This window comes from Capra hircus, chromosome 13, assembly GCF_001704415.2.
Source record: "Capra hircus breed San Clemente chromosome 13, ASM170441v1, whole genome shotgun sequence".
NCBI lineage: Eukaryota > Metazoa > Chordata > Mammalia > Artiodactyla > Bovidae > Capra > Capra hircus.
In genome coordinates, this window is record NC_030820.1 from 77,976,930 (window position 1) to 77,995,509 (window position 18,580).

Consider the following 18,580-nt stretch of genomic DNA (forward strand, 5'->3'; position numbering starts at 1 on the left):
CTTTTGCGACCCCGTGGCCTGTAGCCCACCAGGCTCCTCTGTCCATGGGATTTCCCAGGCAAGAAGACTGGAGTGACACGGTTGAGATATAAATGAGAAGACAGCCTGGGGCTGAGCATTCCGGGAACAGAAAGTGCTTGCTCAGAAGTAGGAACGGGCCTGGTTGGTGAAGAAACAGGAAGGAGGCCACCGTGGCTGAGATGGGATGGGGATGGAGCTGGGGGCCCGCTGGGGAGGAGGTGGGGTCACAGAGGTCAACGGGGCTAGATGCAGGGCGACACTGGGAGGCCCTGGCTGGAGTGTGGGGCTTTTTTTTTATCAGTGCAGCAGGGTGATACCGGAGGGCTGAGGTTGAGGACGCACCTGACTTGCTGTGACATCCTTCTGAAAGGACGCAGAGCCCCCTGAGCCTGGGAAACATGCCAGATCCTTGGCAGAGCTTCATCTGTTCTTCAGTCACTCGCCCATTTATTCCTTCAATGAATGGGCTGCAGTAACAGGACTGACCCCACCCTCAGGAGAAGGACAGACAGACTGAGCAGGCAAGCAGATGCAGCTCACCCTGAGGTGCTGTGGGCACCCTGAGGAGATGGGCGGGGCTCCCGGAGGGCCCGCCATCACCTGGGAACCAGCAGGAGCTTCCCACGGGGGTGATTTTGAGCTGATGTTTGAACCAGAAGGAAGCGTGATCTTGGGGAGGTCTGGAGAGGAGGGAGACCAGAGTCCAGGTGGAGGGAATAGCTTGTGCCCAGGCCTGGAGGATCAGGAAGAGAAGTGCCCATTCGAGAAACTCACCAGACGCTGGACTGGCAAGAGCGAGGAGGGTGAGAGGGGAGGTGAGCGGAGGTCAGGTCTCAGAGAGCCCAGAGGAGGGGCTTGGGGTTTCCGGGTTCCAGGCAGGAGGCTGTGTTAAGAGCCTTGACCCCAAGTCCCAGGGATGGGCCCGGGGTCAGATCGAGATAGGCAGGGACCTGGCTCTCCTCCGAGGATGTGCCTGGGCTCCCTGATGACGGGGGTTGCTGCCTTCCCATGGCACTGCCCGCTGGGGTGTTCTTCTCTTGCTCCCAGCCCTGAGAGTGCCCTCTGACTGAGCCCCCTCCAGGCAACCCCTCCCATCACCGCCAAGGCCCCCATCCCTGCCTCCATCCCTCCCTGAGACATCTCCACAGAATTGCCTGACCCTGGCACCCCTGCAAGAGTGTCTATAATACATCTGCAATCAGACTTGCCCATTTCACAGAGGCAGGAACTGAGGCCCTACGAGAAAGAGACTCTTCTTCCCCCAGTCTCCCTTCCAGGTTGGAAGAGTGTCACAGCCTGCTCCCCCATCTCCTGACACCTAGCCCTGAATCTTCACACAGTTTAATTTTTTTAAAAAAGAAGAAGGAAGAGGAGGAGGAGGAGGAGGAAGAGAAGGGGCAGTGAGAGAGGGAAAGAAGGCAGATGGAAGGGAGGAGAGAAGGAAGGGCATGAACAAGTCACATTCCAATCAGACTTGTACGTGTGGGCCCTTTCCAGGGAAGGGAAAGGAATCAGCGCGCCCTGACCACGCGCCTCACCTACATCCGCTCCATCCATGGGATCCTCCCAGCTTCACAGTACGAGGGGTACAGGACATCCTCTGATTGGTTTGGAAAACAGAGAGGCTGGGCAGCCTCCCCACCGTCACACAGCTCTTATCTGGAAGAGAGGAGATTCCAAGACCATTCTGGCTGCAGTTCTAGCCCCACGAACTCTCCTATCGCCAGCCCAGGCCCCTGTTCCCCTGCCTGCAGAAGCTGCAGCCTCATCTCCCCAAGTGAAACAGCAGCAGTTTTCCCTGGCTGCCCACAAGCCTGCAGATATGTTTCCTTTGGCGCATGCTGCATTTTAATAAAATTTGAGCCAGTGTTCACAAATAAAGAGATTTTTACATAAAAACTCAGATTTCTACTTCCCTTCAAACATTGGAGGATTGGACTCAGCTAGGTCCACATTCTTTCTGGCAATAATCAGCTGGGAATTGGCGCGTGAGAAAGGACCCCCCCTGCCTCACACTCCCCACATCTCCCTGCTGTCTCCTTGGCCTTGAGGCCAAATGCCAGCAGCCATTTATCCCAATATATACACTGTTGTTTTTCTGAGGGCAGGGACATTTTCTCTGTACCCTTCTTGAAAAGAAGAAAACAAATAATAACCCAAGAGGGATCAGGTTTCCAGAAAAATGGGAGAATGCATATTTCTTTGTGGAATTTTCTTAGTGTTTATTATGCAAACAGAGTGTGGCTAAGCTCCCACACCAGTGCTGAGGTTTCTGACCCGGTGACCCTAAGTAGGATTGTCAAATTTAGCATATAAAAATATAGAATGCTCAGTTTAATTTGACCTTCAGATCAACAACAGATTTTTTTTTTTTAAGTAAAAGTATAGCCCATTCAATAATTGGGACAGATGTAAACTAAAACATTTGCTTTCTTTATCTGAAATTCGAATTTAACTGGTCATCCTTTATTTTATCTGGCAACCCCATCTAGAGGGGTTGAGAGCGGGTCTCTAAGGGGTTTGCATTTGAATCCAGTTTCCTCCTCTCCGTCTGGGTGATTTAAGACAAGTCAATTGAAGTTCTCTGGGCTTCAGATTTTTCATCCTACCAGGGATAATAATAGTGTGATGACTTGATAATGTATGTAAAGAGCTGAAGGCAGAGCCAGGCTCATTCTACACACGCAGGAATGTCAGCGGCTGGGATCCACGCCATCGGCCTCCTATGCGCGCACTAGTCATCTACCTTCTTTTCTATCTGAACCCCAATTTGTGCCAGTCACTCCTTGCCCAGAGGAAAATTGTGATTGGTCAGCCAGCTGGGGCGTATCCATGCCAGTCTTCTACTGATTGGTCCAAGGTGAGCATGTGACCTGGTTCTGACCAATGAGATCCAATAGGCAGTTTGCGGGAGGAGACGTCCAGGGAGACTGTTCTTCCACTAAGGAGGGCTGGCAAGGCTGCCACTGCCTTCTCTGCTTGCTGTGGATACAGCCATGGGACCTGGGAATGCTTGACCTCAGTCATCATCTTGTGCCAATTAGGTGGCAAAAGCCAGCGTGCTGAGGATGGCAAAGAGCAAGGTCAGAGGACTCCACGCTAAACACTTTTTTAAGTAAATGACAGGTGTTCTTATGGCTGAAGTCACTGTTATTTGGCTCTAAAGAGAGGCAGCTAAGAGCATGACCTCTGGAGTCAGCTATCTGGCGTCACACCTCAGGTATGTCACTTCCTAGCTCTGTGCCTGCGTTCCCTACGTGGAGGGAAGAGAAATCTCCTCGTGGGGTTGTAAAGAATAAATGAGTTAGTGTAGGAGGAGTGCCTATTAAAGTGCCTGGCGAGTTAAGTTCAGCATATAACTGTTGGTCATTGTGATTCTTCGGTTATCAGCACCCAAGCATTTCTAATTGATACAGACATTTTGTTAAGTCCAAAATTCTCAAATGCTATGAAACTCTGAGAGCTAATAATAAAGAATCTAAGCCGCCCCCCTCAATATAAGCAAACGTTGCATTCTTTTCAGTAAGTGTCAAAAGTCTTTAGAGAATTAGCATGCATGTTTCTTCATACCTCATTCATCCTGCAAGGACTGAAACTGAATGGGCTACTCTCCATCAGCTTCCAAGGAGAAAAAAAAGAGGTGTCTACCACTCATAAAAATAAGTGATGGTCCTACCCTCTGGGAGTTGGGTAGAAACTCCAGGGCCAAAATATGGTGGACTGAGCATAATTATATTAGTTATGAATGCCTTCTTTAGCCCTCAGTTCAGTTCAGTTCAGTTTAGTTGCTCAGTCGTGTCCGACTCCTTGCGACCCCATGAATCGCAGCACGCCAGGCCTCCCTGTCCATCACCAACTCCTGGAGTTCACCCAGACTCGCGTCCATCGAGTCAGTGATGCCATCCAGCCATCTCATCCTCAGTCGACCCCTTCTCCTCCTGCCCCCAATCCCTCCCAGCATCAAAGCCTTTTCCAATGAGTCAACTGTTTGCATGAGGTGGCCAAAGTACTGGAGTTTCAGCTTCAGCATCAGTCCTTCCAAAGAAATCCCAGGGTTGATCTCCTTCAGAATGGACTGGTTAGATCTCCTTGCAGTCCAAGGGACTCTCAAGAGTCTTCTCCAACACCACAGTTCAAAAGCATCAATTCTTTGGTGCTCAGCCTTCTTCACAGTCCGACTCTCACATCCATTCATGACTACTGGAAAAACCATAGCCTTGACTAGACGGACCTTAGTCGGCAAAGTAATGTCTCTGCTTTTGAATATGCTGTCTAGGTTGGTCATAACTTTTCTTCCAAGGGATAAGCGTCTTTTAATTTCATGGCTGCAGTCACCATCTGCAGTGATTTTGGAGCCCCCCAAAATAAAGTCTGACACTGTTTCCACTGTTTCTCCATCTATTTCCCATGACGTGATGAGACCGGATGCCATGATCTTCGTTTTCTGAATATTGAGCTTTAAGCCAACTTTTTCACTCTCCTCTTTTACTTTCCTCAAGAGGCTTTTTAGTTCCTCTTCACTTTCTGCCATAAGGGTGGTGTCATCTGCATATCTGAGGTGATTGATATTTCTCCCGGCAATCTTGATTCCAGCTTGTGTTTCTTCCAGTCCAGCAGCGTTTCTCATGATGTACTCTGCATAGAAGTTAAATAAGCAGGGTGATAATATACAGCCTTGACGTACTGTGGCTTAAACAGTAAAGGCATTTAATTTTTTCAGAGGACAAAAAGGCTGGAGATAGATAGTTTCAGGGTCAAGGCAGCATCTCAACAATATCATCCAGTATCCAGCCACTTTCAGCCTTTCCACTTAGCCACCCTATGTGTTGGCTTTTTGTCATTAGTCTTGTCTCCTTGTGGCCACAAGATAGTTGCCACCAGCCCTCACATCACATCCTTAACAGAGTCCAAGACAGGAGAAAGTGCTGAGGGGAGAGGGGAACCTCCTTTTTCCTTGAGCTCTTTTAACCTGGGAAAGGAGGCGACAGAGGATGAGATGGCTGGATGGCATCACTGACTCGATGGGCATGAGTCTGAGTGAACTCCGGGAGTTGGTGTTGGACAGGGAGGCCTGGTGTGCTGAGATTCATGGGGTCTCAAAGAGCTGGACACGACCGAGCGACTGAACTGAACTGAACTGGACATACGTCTGTTCTACCCTGCAAGAAAGCTGGGAAAGTAAGTTGAAATCAAGAAGAATGGGATAATATGACTAAGTTAGCCCCATCTTAATCCCTCCCCTGGGGCTGGACTTATCACCTCCTACTCCTTAACAAAATCAAGGTTCTGCTTTTGAAGACAGGAGAGTCTGGCTGTTGGATAGACAACAATGGTGTTACCAACGTGTAAGCCTCAGCTTCTTCCAGAAATCTCACTGTGGTAAAGGGATTAAGACAGGAAAGGGGGCAGATGCTCAGGACAGAGAACAGGCAGTAAGAAGGTGGAGGAGGGGTGATGCCGCCCAGGGCTTGGAAACTGGAGGACGGTGCTTCGTCAGGGCTCCTCATCTGGGGCCCTAGCCCTGACTCTGCCAGGAGCCAGCTGTGTGGCCTTGAAACAGTCCCTTCCCTTCTCTCGGCCTCAGTGCCCTTACTGTGTAGGTGGATCTTCTTTGGCCGAGAGCTTGGCTCAACAGTCCTCCCACCTGCACATGCAGGAAACAGGGGTCTTTGCTCCACTAGATAAATGACTCTATCCCCTTTGGGTTGTTTGAAAACTGCACCTGGATGACCTAAAGGGTGTGGATTTCAGGGGCCAAAGGAAACTCTTCAGTCCTAGAGGTGTAGGAAAACTTTCAGTACCCTGTGCTAAAGGAGACCTTTAGAGACAATAAATGGCAATGGAGGACCCTCCAAGGATACAGGAGGGAAGAAGGCTGGCATGGAGCACTTACACTTTATATCCATTTCTTTTCTTAATTTCCTTATTCTCTGGGTGATCTTGGATGAATATTTAACCACTCCATGCCTTAATTTCCCCATCGATGGAACGCAACATAGTTGAGGCTGCCAGTTGTCCTAAAGTGGAGTGCTGAAGAATTGATGCTTTTGAACTGTGGTGTTGGAGAAGATTCTTGAGAGTCCCTTGGACCACAAGGAGATCCCACCAGTCCATCCTAAAGGAAATCAGTCCTGAATATTCATTGGAAGGACTGATACTGAAGCTGAAACTCCAATACTTTGACCACCTGATGAGAAGAACTGACTCACTGGGAAAAAACCCTGATGCTGGGAAAGATTGAAGGTGGGAGGAGAAGGGGACAACAGAGGATGAGATGGTTGGATGGCATCACTGACTCAATGGACATGGGTTTGGGTAAACTCCGGGAGTTGGTGATGGACAGGGAGGCCTGGCGTGCTGCAGTCCATGAGGTCGAAAGAGTCAGACACGACCGAATAACTGAACTGATACTTCCCCAGCTCCATGGGGGACCTGTAGCTGAGGATGGGGCTGTCCCCATAGCTTCCTAGCAGTTAGATGTGGCCATGTGACCAAGTTTTGACCAATGGGATATGGTGTTAAGCCATGGGGACAGCTTCCAGGTCCCGCCTCTCCATTTCCCTGCTGCAGTATGAATGTGGGGTGGAAGCATGTTGTACATGAGACCAGGACAACACCGTGAGGAGGGGAGGACAGGTTAGCAGCCTGGGCACGACAGTATGGGGCTGCCACATCCGCCCCAGCCTGATAAGTTGGTTGTGACTCAATGCATTGAGACACGTAAGTCACTGAACACAGGGCTAGGAACAAAATAATCCCTCGTGTAAGTGCGTGTGGGTCTAATGCAGAGGTTTTCAACCAGGGGCAATTCTGTATCCTTTTCGATCATCATGACTGGGAATGGGCAACTGCTCCTGGTCCATCGTGAGTGGCCAGGGATGCGTCTAAACATCCTACAATGCTCAGGACAGCCCCCACTATAGCGAACTGAGTATCCATCCCCAAATGTTAGCAGTGCCGTGGCTGAGGAAACCTGCTCTGATGGAACGATGCCCACTGCTTACCTAGGGCCCAGGGCATTGTAGGGTGTTTAGATGCAACCCTGGCCTCCACCCACAATGGACCAGGAGGCCTCCGGGTTCCAGGTAATGGGCAGGGTTTTTTCACTTGCTCGTTTGAAAGGCGTCTCTCTGCCCTATCGCATCTTTATATCACTCACCATCTCTGTCTGCACAGGCCCACTCATGGGGCGAGGGGATCTGCATCCAGAGGAAATGATAATCTCATCACGTTTCTGCAGCTCACCCCTGCCGTCTCCCACCCCTCCTGCGGCAGCGAGAGACACGTTCAAACAGCTCTGCCTTCCTCCCTACCCACCCCGTTGCCAGCCAGACCAGTTTCCGGGTGGTGGGCGGAGGGCAGGGTGCCATCCCAGTGCGGTCCAGTTTTCCCAGGAGGGGTGAGAAAGGCAGGGTTTTTTTTTTTTGTTTTTTTTTTTTTTTCCGCTCCTGGAATGTAACGCCCAGACCGCCAGAGCCGCCTGCCCAGTAAGAGAGGGCTGAACACTGATAAAGCCTTGTGGACTGTTGAGGAAACTGCTTCCTAGAGAAAAATCCAAATTTCTCCTCTTCAGTTTCCCAGGATGTGGTGAGCCCCAGCCTGCTGGGATGGCAAGGCAGGCTTCCAGAACCTTCTATCCTGGCCACACAGAAACCAAGAGACTGGAGCAAAAAAGCTAACCCCCTGAGGAGCTCTGGGGATTCGCTGAAAATTGTAGGGGAAGTGGAGCCCACGCTGCCATGTTCAGAGGTATTTCTTCCTTGTCCCTTCTGTTGGTCAGCTGTCAATGAGTTACTTAAATATAGACCATGCCCACCCCCGCTCACCATCCAGTGGCTTCCAACCACCAGCACCTGTGTCTCTGTGCTGAGGGTTCTCTCCAGCCACCAGAGCACGTTAAGCCCCTGCCGGGCCGGAAGTGCTCAAGAGTTCATGCCCTGGTGGCAACCCTCAACCAGTGGTGGATAAAAACCCACTTCCTCTCTCCCAGGTAGGACTGCTTCAGCGAGATGTTCTCTGCGGATCCCAGTGCTCCCCAGCAGGAGTGAGCCCCAGCTGGCCACAGCAGTGACCTGCTCAAAAACGTATCCCGGACCGGCTGCCTTCGCTCCCCTGTTTGGTGTCCCCACTTCCTTACTTCCTAGGATCACCTCCCAAATACACAACTTGCATTCTTGTCTCAGTACCTGCTTCTGGGGGCATTCAACCTGAGACCTGCGCTTACTATGAGTCAGACAGATATTCGGGGATCAGAAGGGACGTGGTGGACCCCTGCGAGGTGCTCACCGTCAAAAGTGAGGCACCACTCCAAAAGTCATGCAAAAGCAGAACTGCAAAGGGTGAAGAGGGCTGAGACTGCGCAGAAGTACAGAACCGGTTAAAACCCTCTAACAGCTGCCCTCTGCTCCCAGGTCAGGATCCAGAGTCTGTATGACAGTCTTTAGGTCCTGCACAGCCTGCCGCCACCTGACCTTTCTAGGCGCACCTCTTCGCCCTGGGCGGCAGCCACAGGGGCTTCCTGGCTGCTTCTCAGTTGCGCTGGTTATGCTTCTGCCTCAGTGCCTTTGCCGCCCCCCTCTCCTGGGTATGCTTTACCCAGATCTTTCCATGACCAGCTCCTTCTTCTTGATTCAAATGTTGATTCAAACATCACCTCCTCAGGCCCTACCAGTCACCCTCTTACCACGAGACCCTGTTCATTTACTTCATGTCATGTATTTGTCTGATGTTCTCTTATCTGTTTGCCTGTTTATTGAATGATCCCCAAACGTGAGCTCCATGAAAGCAGTGACTGTATCCTCGGTGCCTGGAACAAATCCTAGAGCAGAGTGTGTGCTCTATGGACGTTTGGTGGAGAAGCGGTTGAATGTTTAAGTGAAGGAAGGAAATAATGAGTGAATGACTGAATGATGTAAGGATGCTGACAGGGTTGGGGAGGTACTGAATCTTGTCTGGAAAATCAGGGAAGACTTCCCTGAGGAGGTGATATAGAAGCTGAGATGCAAATGTGCTGTGCTTAATTGCTCAGTCATGTCCGACTCTTTGCAAACCCATGGACTGTAGCCTGCCAGGCTTCTCTGTCCATGGAGATTCTCCAGGCAAGAATACTGGTGTGGGTTGCCATGCCCTCCTCCAGGGGATCTTCCCAACCCAGGGACTGAATCCAGCTCTCCTGCATTGCAGGCAGATTCTTTACCATCTGAGCCACCAGGGAAACCCAAGAACACTGGCGTGAGTAGCTTATCCCTCCTCCAGGTGAATCTTCCCAACCCAGGAATCGGACCAGTGTCTCCTGCATTGCAGACAGATCCTTTACCAGCTGAGCTACCAGGGTGATGCAAATAGGGATGGGACACTAACTGAGCCAAAGGTGTGGAAGGACTGCCTAGACAGGAGAGACACAAGCAAATGCCCAGAGGTCACACCTAGGCTGTGCTGGAGGACAAACCAGCTGTAGCTCAAGGCTTCTCTTTGTTTTGATTGAGGCACGATTGACGTATAGCATTATATTAGTAACAGGTATAGAATATAACAATTTGATATCTGCTTATATTGTGAAATGATAGTCAGAATAAGCCTAGTTAATGCCTGTCACCATACAGAGCTACACACATTTTTTGTCATGATGAGAACGTTTAAGTTCTGCTCAGTCAGCAACTTTCAGATATGCAGTAAGAGTATTATCAATTACAGCTGCCAGGCTGTATGGCACAGCCCAATGATGTGTCTGTGTTTTAACTGGAAATGTGTACCTTTGGATCCTCTTTGCCTGTTTAGCCCCCACTCCCCACACCTCTGACAACCACCAATCTGTTCTTTGTACCTATGAGCTAAGTTGTTTTTGTTTTAGATTCCACATATAAGTGAGATCATATGATGTTTGTCTTTCTCTGTCTGACATTTCACTTAGCGTAATGCCCTCAGTTTCCATCCATGTTGTCACAAATGGGAAGATTTCATTCTTTTTTATGGCTGAATAAAAGGAAATTATATATATAATATTATATATAACAACGTTTTAATATTATATATAATTATATATTATATATTTATATGATTTTATGTAGTATATGAAATACATTAATATATAACATTATACAGTTACAATATTTTATAGAATAACAATAATAATATAGTAATATATAATTGTATGTAATCATATCATTTATACATTATATTGTATGTACTACATAATTATTATGTATCCAATATTATCTGTATATATCACACTCAACATTTTCTTTTTCGTTCATCTCTTGATGGACACTCACGTTATTTCCATGTCTTGGCTATTGGAGATAAAAAGGCAGTGAACATGCAGGGCTATATAGCTTCTTTTTGGAATTCGTGTCTTTCAGGTTTGTCTATCATCTTTTTAAAAAGTTTATTGAAGTATAGTGGACTGAAGATATTACACTAGTTTTAAGTGTATCACATAGTGATTCAATATTTTTATATGTCGCCAAGTGGCCACCATGATAAGTCTAGTTGCCATCTGTCACCGTGCCAAGTCATTGCAATATTGTGGCCTACATTCCCCATACTGCGCATCACACCCCCTAATGGTGTATTTTATAGAACCTGGACATCGGCACCTCAGTCTCCCTCACTTACTCCACTCACTCCCCCACACTTCCCCCTTGCAGCCACCGGTGTGGTGCCTGTATCTGAGGCTATTTCTGTCTCATCAAGTTTGCTCATTTGCCTAGACGTTTAGATTTCATGTGTAAGTGATGTCGAGTGGTGTTTGCCATTCTCTGACTTATTTCACCTTCTAGGTTCATCCATGTTGTCACAAGTGGCAAAATTTCATTTTTATCACTGAGTAATATTCCATTGAGTATGTGTGTGTGTGTGTATGCAAATGATATATCTGATAAGGGGTTAAGATCACAAATATGCAAAGAATTCATACAACTCAACATCAAAAGAGCAAACCAATTAAAAAAAATGGGCAGAGGATCTGAATAGACAATTTTCCAAAGAAGACATACAGATGGCCGGCAGATTCTGAATGAAGTATCTGAAGATACTGAACATCACTAATCATCGGGGAAACACAAACAATATATCTGATAAGATATTTGCAAAGATATATTTGCAAGGGGTTAATATATATATACGTGTGTGTGTGTTATATATATATATATACCACCTGTTCTTCACCCACTGATGAACACATAAGTTGCTTCCATACCTTGGCTGTCGTGAACATTGCTGCAATAACAAGAGACATGTGTACAGCTGTGTGTGTCGGTTCAGTCGTGTCCAATTCTTCGTGACCCCATGGACTAGCCCGCCAGACGCCTCTGTCCATGAATCCTTCAGGCAAGAATATTGGAGTGGGTTGCCATGCCTTCCTCCAGGAGATCTTCCAGACCCAGGGACTGAACCCAGGTCTCCCGCATTGCAGGCAGATTCTTTACTGTGTGAGTTACCCAGGAAGCCCTGTTAAGGGGCATGTATCTTTTCAAATAAGTGCTTTTGTCTTCTTCAGAAAAGTACGCAGAAGTGGAATTGCTAGATCATATGGTCGTTCTGTCTGTGACGTTTTGGGGACCCTCCATGCTGTTTTCCATAGCGGCTGCGCCAATTGTGCACTGCGCTGACCTTTTCTCAACATCCTCACCAGTTCTTGCGCCACGTTGTCTTTTTGGCGATAGGCACTCTGACAGATGTGAGGTGAAATCTCACTGTAGTTTCCATTTGCCTTTCCCCGATGATTAGTGACGTTCAGTATCTTCCTGTGTCTGCCGGCCATCTGTACGTCCTCTTTGGAAAACTGTCTATTCAGATCCTCTGCCCATTTTTAATTGGTTTGCTCTTTTGATGTTGAGTTGTATGAGTTCTTTGCATATTTGTGATCTTAACCCCTTATCAGGTATACCATTTGCAAATGTCTTCTTGCATTCAGTAGGCTGTCTTTTCATTTTGTTGATGGTTTCCTTTGCTCTGCAAAAGTTTTTTTTCAGTTTGATGTAGTTCCGTGTGTTTATTTTTGCTTTCGTCGCCCTCTGTGCCTAGAGCAGGGCTTGGTACATAGTAGCTGCTCAATAGATTCTGTTCAACTGAATGCATACAGAGCAGTAAGAGCTATGTTCACATGTAGTCTCAACAGAGGCAAAAAGTACTTAGAGATTACCATGGCTTATGGCCCTTCAAAGACACATAGATTATCTGTCTATTAAAACAGATATACAGATTATCTGTGTATTAAAACTTCACGGAGGATGGGCAACTAGGAAAAAAACTGTCTTAAAAGGCTCCTAGAGCAGGAGGAACATTGAGTAACCCTGTTTTAGAGGGAAGATAGGACTACTGGAACACATAGTAAAGACCCTTAAACCAGCCTGGGAGATCACAGAATGCTTCCTGGAGGAGGAGGCATTTCAATTCATTCTTAAAAGATATGGAAAAGTCAGCTGAATGAGGGGCCAACAAACCTTTTCTATAAGGAGCCAGATAATATGTGTTTAGATCCACAGGTCTCTGCACTGGGGATGCAGCAGTGAACATAATCACTTCGTGTCCCCAGGGCCTAAAGCCCAGCCAGGCATATAGGTTTCATTAAAGAAATGTGTTTGAAAAATGAATGGATAGATGACCGGATGGATGGATGGATGGATGGATGAGTTGGGAGAAAAACACAAGACACCCAGATAAATAAATAAGCAACTACATACAGCTTCCTCACTAGCTGTGAGACCTCGGAGAAGTTACCTAACCTCTCTGTGCCCCAGGAGGTTGACACAGTTGGTCCTTTACACGGAGGGTTCCGCATCTATGGATTCAACCCACTGAGGATCGAAACTATCTGGAAAAAACAATTTCAGAAAGTTTCAAAACGCAAAACTTGACTTTGCCATATGCCAGCAATGATTAACATAACATTTACATTGTATTAGGTATTTAAAGAACTCTAGAGATGACGTAAAGTGGGCTATATGCAAATACCCTGACATTTTCCACAGAGGACGCGAGCATCCGTAGATTTCCTGATCCGTAGGGGTCTTGGAAACAATGCCTTGTGGATACTGAGCGTGTGTGCACGTGTGCGTGCTCAGTTGCTTCAGTCGTGTCTGACTCTTCGCGGCACCAGGGACCATAGCCCGCCAGGCTCCTCTGTCCATGGGATTCTCCAGGAAAGAAGACTGGATTGGGTGGCCATGCCCTCCTCCAAGGGGTCTTCCTGACCCAGGAATCGAACCTGTGTCTCTTATGTCTCCTGCATTGACAGGTGGGTTCTTTACCACCAGCTGGGAAGCCCGTGGCTGCTGAGAGATGACTGTAAGAGCAAAATGCAAGACCAGCCTGTAGTGGCCGCTCTATAAACGTAGCTGCTGATATTGAGTCAATATGCTATTAAACAAATACACAATTTAAAGTAACTGATCAGTGCGACATCAAAAACAGCAGGTACAGGAGAGAGAGAGAGAAGAGGGGGGCTACCTTGAATCAGGTAGTCTGAGTCAAGTCTGTTCTGGCCACATCCTGTGAGTATATCCTAGAATTAGTAGTGTTTGCAGCCCTGATGCCCTGGGGCCCCACAAGAGAGTTTATTAGGAGTACAGGAAGGTGTCTTCTCTAATTAGAGTTTGCATGTAAAGTGCTTTGAAATCTGAGGATTAAAGGGGGAGAAGAGGTGAGGCTCTGGTCACGGGGCCAGAGCACCCCACTGGGAACCCATCCATGAACCCTGAGAACTAGACTCAGCTCTGGCAGCCTTGTCTGGACTGGGGCCCTTCTCTCCTCTGAAGTGGAGGTTAGGGGCAGTGGAAAGAACACCCTCTTAAGGCATGGAGCCCGGGGAGGCGGGGGAGGGCAGAGGTGTTGGAGCTGCACTGAGATGATGTGCTTAAAGCAAAGGGCCCAGCCTGACAGGGGGTGCTGAGTCCCAATTCGCTGTTTCCAGTCTTGTTCCATTCCTGCTGCTTCCTGCTGTCGTTGTTCCCTGCCACTTTCTAGCTGGGTAACCCTGAGAGAGTGGCTCACCTCCTCTGAGACTGTTTTCTGAGCCTCAGTTTTCTCGTCTTTAAAATGGGGTGATTACAGTAGAGCCGCGCTAGTTACAGGTGGAGCGCGTGGCCCAGAGCAGAGATAACGACACCTCTCTCGCTGGATGCTCAGGGAGCCATCACTCGGTGCTGAGCACCCACCACTTCCTGCACGTTCCGTGGGTTAATTCATCTGACCCTGATCCTCCAGACAAGAACTTCAGGGTCACCGGAGACAGCCATGTGCTGCCTGGCTCAAGGCGCACCAACCGCACAGAGCAGGGGAAGAACAGCACCTCCGGCGCGCCAGTGCAGAGAGGAGAAGCTGCTTTCTCAAGAGCACACAGCTAGTACACGGCAAGACCAGCAGCAGACCCCAGGCAGCCTGGCTCCTAACCCCGGATCAACTTTGCCCTCATCGAGATGGTGGTTGTAATGGAGAGTTTCTGGGAGGCAGAGAAATTTTCCCTTTGACCAGCCAAGCAGGCAACAAGCCTCCCTTCACTGTTCTCTTACATCCCCCTACCCTCAACGCCTGTATGTGTCTGGGAATTTTTGATGTTTTTACCGTCTTCAGATTTTATAAAAGCAGTACATCTGCGTCTTGGCTTATACCCACTGCAGTCCATGCAAGCCTGTGAAAATGCCAGAACATCCAGCCTCAGAGATGGGCACCGACTGTGTCCCTTCCTATTCTCCATCACATTCTCAAGGCCATCACTTAACAGATGGGCTGAGACCAAGGTGATTCCAAGGTCACACAGCTCGGAAGCGGCTGAGCAGACTAGGGCTTTTGGACTCCAACTTCGCCCTTCTTCATCCCCATATCTGAGTTCTCAGACTGGTGGCCCACGAGCCCAACGCAGCCTGCAGCCTAGTTGATTTGGCCTGCATGATATTTTCATAAAATTAGAATTTATCATCAGCATTTAAAGGAAGGGATATTTCCAGGAATAATATGCAAAGTATTTAACCAGGCTGACCTGGGCATCTGCCATTCAGAGTGGACACTGGCATTCCAGCCAAAACCCCGGGTATTGCAAGAAAATGCAATAAGATAATCAAAAGGTCTAGAAAAGACCAAACTTATGGAGACTTTAAAAAGATCAGGAATTGCTGGGGCTTAGTAGGGAGGGAGAGATGACTGAGCGAAGCAGAGAAGATTTGTAGGGCAGTGAAAGGATTCTGTATGGTTCTTTGACAGTAGAGACACGTGCCAGGACACATTTGTCCAAACCCGTAGAAGGCACAGCACCGAGGCTGAGCCCTGATGTGACTACGGACTCGGACTGGGTCCCTAACAATGTGTCCGTTAGGCTCATTGATTGCAGCAGGCGCACCATTCTGGCAGGGGGCGGGGTGGGGTGGGGGTGTTGGTAGGTGGTGAGGCTGGGAGTGGGACAGGGTGAGAGCAGGGAGATACGGGAACTCTCTGTACTTTCTGCTCGATTTTGCTGTGAGCTTCTAAAACAGTCTACTGAAAAATCGGAAGGTCTGGCTACACCACTCACACATTTTTCATGGAGCCACAGTGGGAGGCAGCTGAGTCCTCGGGACCCCCTTAGGTGGAGCGTGTGTCCCTGAGTGTGCTAGGCTCCAAGTCTGTCTGCTCCAGCATGACCTGTCCAGGCCCTGCGTGTGGTTCAGGCACAGAGAGGATTCTTTGGAAGTTCTCAACACGAAAGAGAACTGGGTGAGAGTGTGCCCTGCCGAAGCCGGCCAGTAAGGGCAGGAAAAATGCCTCGTGATATCTGCCTTTATCAGCCGCTGTGCTGGGCTAGAGCCTCCTGGGCATTTTCCGCAGGGCAGAGTGAGCCACTCTTGATTCAGCCTTCATTTGCCTGGGCCTGTGGTGGGCGGGGGCCCACAGGGGACTCTGCCCTGTGAGGCAGCCTCGCTGTGCGCTGCAGCAGGCAGAATCAGGGCTCTGAAGATTGAAATGATGCCAGTCCGGGAGAATAGAGCAAAAATGGGCCGGACGTGGAAAATCAGAAATGATCTCTAAGAGCACTTGAATCCTGATAAATCAGATGGATTCTTCTTCTAGTAGTTCACTTCGTATAATCACTTATTCATTTAACAAACGTTTATGGAGTACTAAGCACATACAAAAGAGGCCTTGGAACCGGGATCATTGGGGGTGGGGGAGGGCGTTCAATAGCCAGCTGTTGTTTGTACCCGACCACTGTCCATCCCCCTCCCCTCTTCTGGGAACCACTCCTTCCCCATTGTCACTCCATGTGGCTCAAGGGAAGTGGGCTGTCTCCCCAACAAGAGCAACAGGTGTATTAGGCCTGGGCAATGAGCATATTCCGCCCCATTCCTAGGGATTGGTTCTGGGTTGGGCATGGGACCCAAGTCAGGCCAACTCGAGTCAACCCCAGACTGATGCTGGGAAAACGTAGGAAAGTCAGCTTTTATCCACTTGGCTTGCTGACCTGGCAGAGTGGCAGCCTGCGTTCCTGGGGCTACAGGGTGAGCATAACTGACACAGAAGGAAAGAGAGCTGAGAGCTGGAAGGGGCATGGCTCCCAAAGAGCAGGCACGCATCTGCATCCAGCCACTCCTGAAGCTGAACCCATCTCAAGAATTTTAATTTGCATAAAGCGAAAATGAAGTCGCTCAGTCGTGTCCGACTCTTTGCGACCCTATGGACTGTAGCCTACCAGGCTTCTCTGTCCATGGGATTTTCCAGGCAAGAGTACTGGAGTGGGTTGCCATTTCCTTCTCCAGAGAATCTTCCTGACCCATGGATCAAACCCAGATCTCCAGCATTGTAGGCAGACATTGTATCGTCTGAGCCATGAGGGAAGTCCCATTTGCATAAACCTATACATTCTCACACACACACTCACTCACTTTTTTCTTAAACTCTTTTGAGCTGGGTTTGTTTCTGTCATTGTCAACGCAAAGACCTGGACTATATACCAGTGGGTAAATGGGTAATTCACACAGGGTCTGACAAACCATACAGAGCCTGCTATGAGATTATCAGGACCAGATGTAAAATGAAAATGCAGGCACTTGTTCTGAAGTCAGTAAGGGTTTCAAAATGGCAGCTGCAGAGCTGTAAACCCAGCTTGGGTCCAAAGGCGGAGCCCTTTGGTGAATGGGGTGCGGTGTGACTGCAGAGGGCCCTGGAGCCCTGGGGAGGAGCCGGATCTCATATTCCATCCTGTTGGAGACGTGAAGTCTCAGACATGCAGGGACTTTCCCACGGTCCCACAAAGAGCCAGTGTTGGAGGGAGGTTTCGAATCCAGGTCGTGTTCTCTCAGCTTCCACTGTCGCTGGAAGGGCCGTAGGAGGATAACAGTGTCTCTGGACGCCTGAGACTTTCGGGGCCTGGATCAGGGGTTTGCAGCCCTGAGACCCTGTGCTCAGCAAACCCATGTGCATTCCCTTCTCTTCACCTTCACAACAGTGACCAGGCCCTCACTTTCCCAGCATCCTTGGCAGCTGGCTCAGGCATGTGATCCATCACGTGACCAGATCTGTCAAAACAAATGTAAGGGGAGTTGCTGGCATACAGGGAAATCTTTCACTTTGGGGCAAAGGGGACAGAGTGGACGGTGCTGCCTCTCTCCTGAAACCATGATGGGGGAGCCAAGAGAACTGCAGGGATGCCAGCAAGAGCCCCAATTCTCTTGAGCCACTAAGTCAAGACAAACAACGATCTCCCTCTGAACTTCTTCTTATGGGGAAAAATAAACCCTTGCATTCCCACCTCCTTGCTGCCAAGTGCATTTCTATCTGTCATAAGACCTTAGGTTGCTCTGGAGCCCCACAATACACAGGGAGATACTGAGGTCTGGAACTGAGGAGAAACTTCCTTGGGTCACACGCTGGAGTCACGAGTTTACTGACTCACCATCTAATGCTCCTTCAGTTCATGCTATACCTCCCGGTCCATTTCCTTTCATTCAGCCTGCTATAGACGCGGCCAACAGCTGCTCTGTAAACCAAACATAAGGCAGTGACGACCTTGCCCCTGAATCTTTCCAGTCTCTTACGTAAATAGCCCCCAGGCCACTGCCTCCAAGCCGTTGGACCCAGGACAGCTTCCCACATCCTTTAAAAAGATGAGATGACCAAACGTAGAATCTGTGCTCCTGGAAAGTGTGAGTCACAAATCCTGAACCAGAAAGTTCACAGCCAGGAATCTGCCTATCACCCTGGTAGTCTAGACCCCAAGGCTTCCACTAAGCTTGTCCCATGAAGAACTGACTCATCTGCAGCTTGCGGTCAGTTCTGACACTCAGATCAACTTCTTCTCTGCTTGTGCTAGGCTGGTGGTCTTTAGTTAGGTGCTGTGAACCTCCTGTCTCTGCCCCACCTTCTTAGAGGAGAATATGAATACTAAAGAAATAATACTGATTCTAATACCAACAGTACTTTCATATTCCCAGTGCTTTAAGTGAATTTTAATTTTTTTCCTCAAAAGTCACTGCAAAAGATAAATATTTTATGATCAGAAAAACTAAGGCTTAGAAAAGTTAAGCCACTTGCCAGGATAGCAGAGTACTTGGTAGAGCTGGAATATGGCCCTGAATCTGTTGGCTGTTGG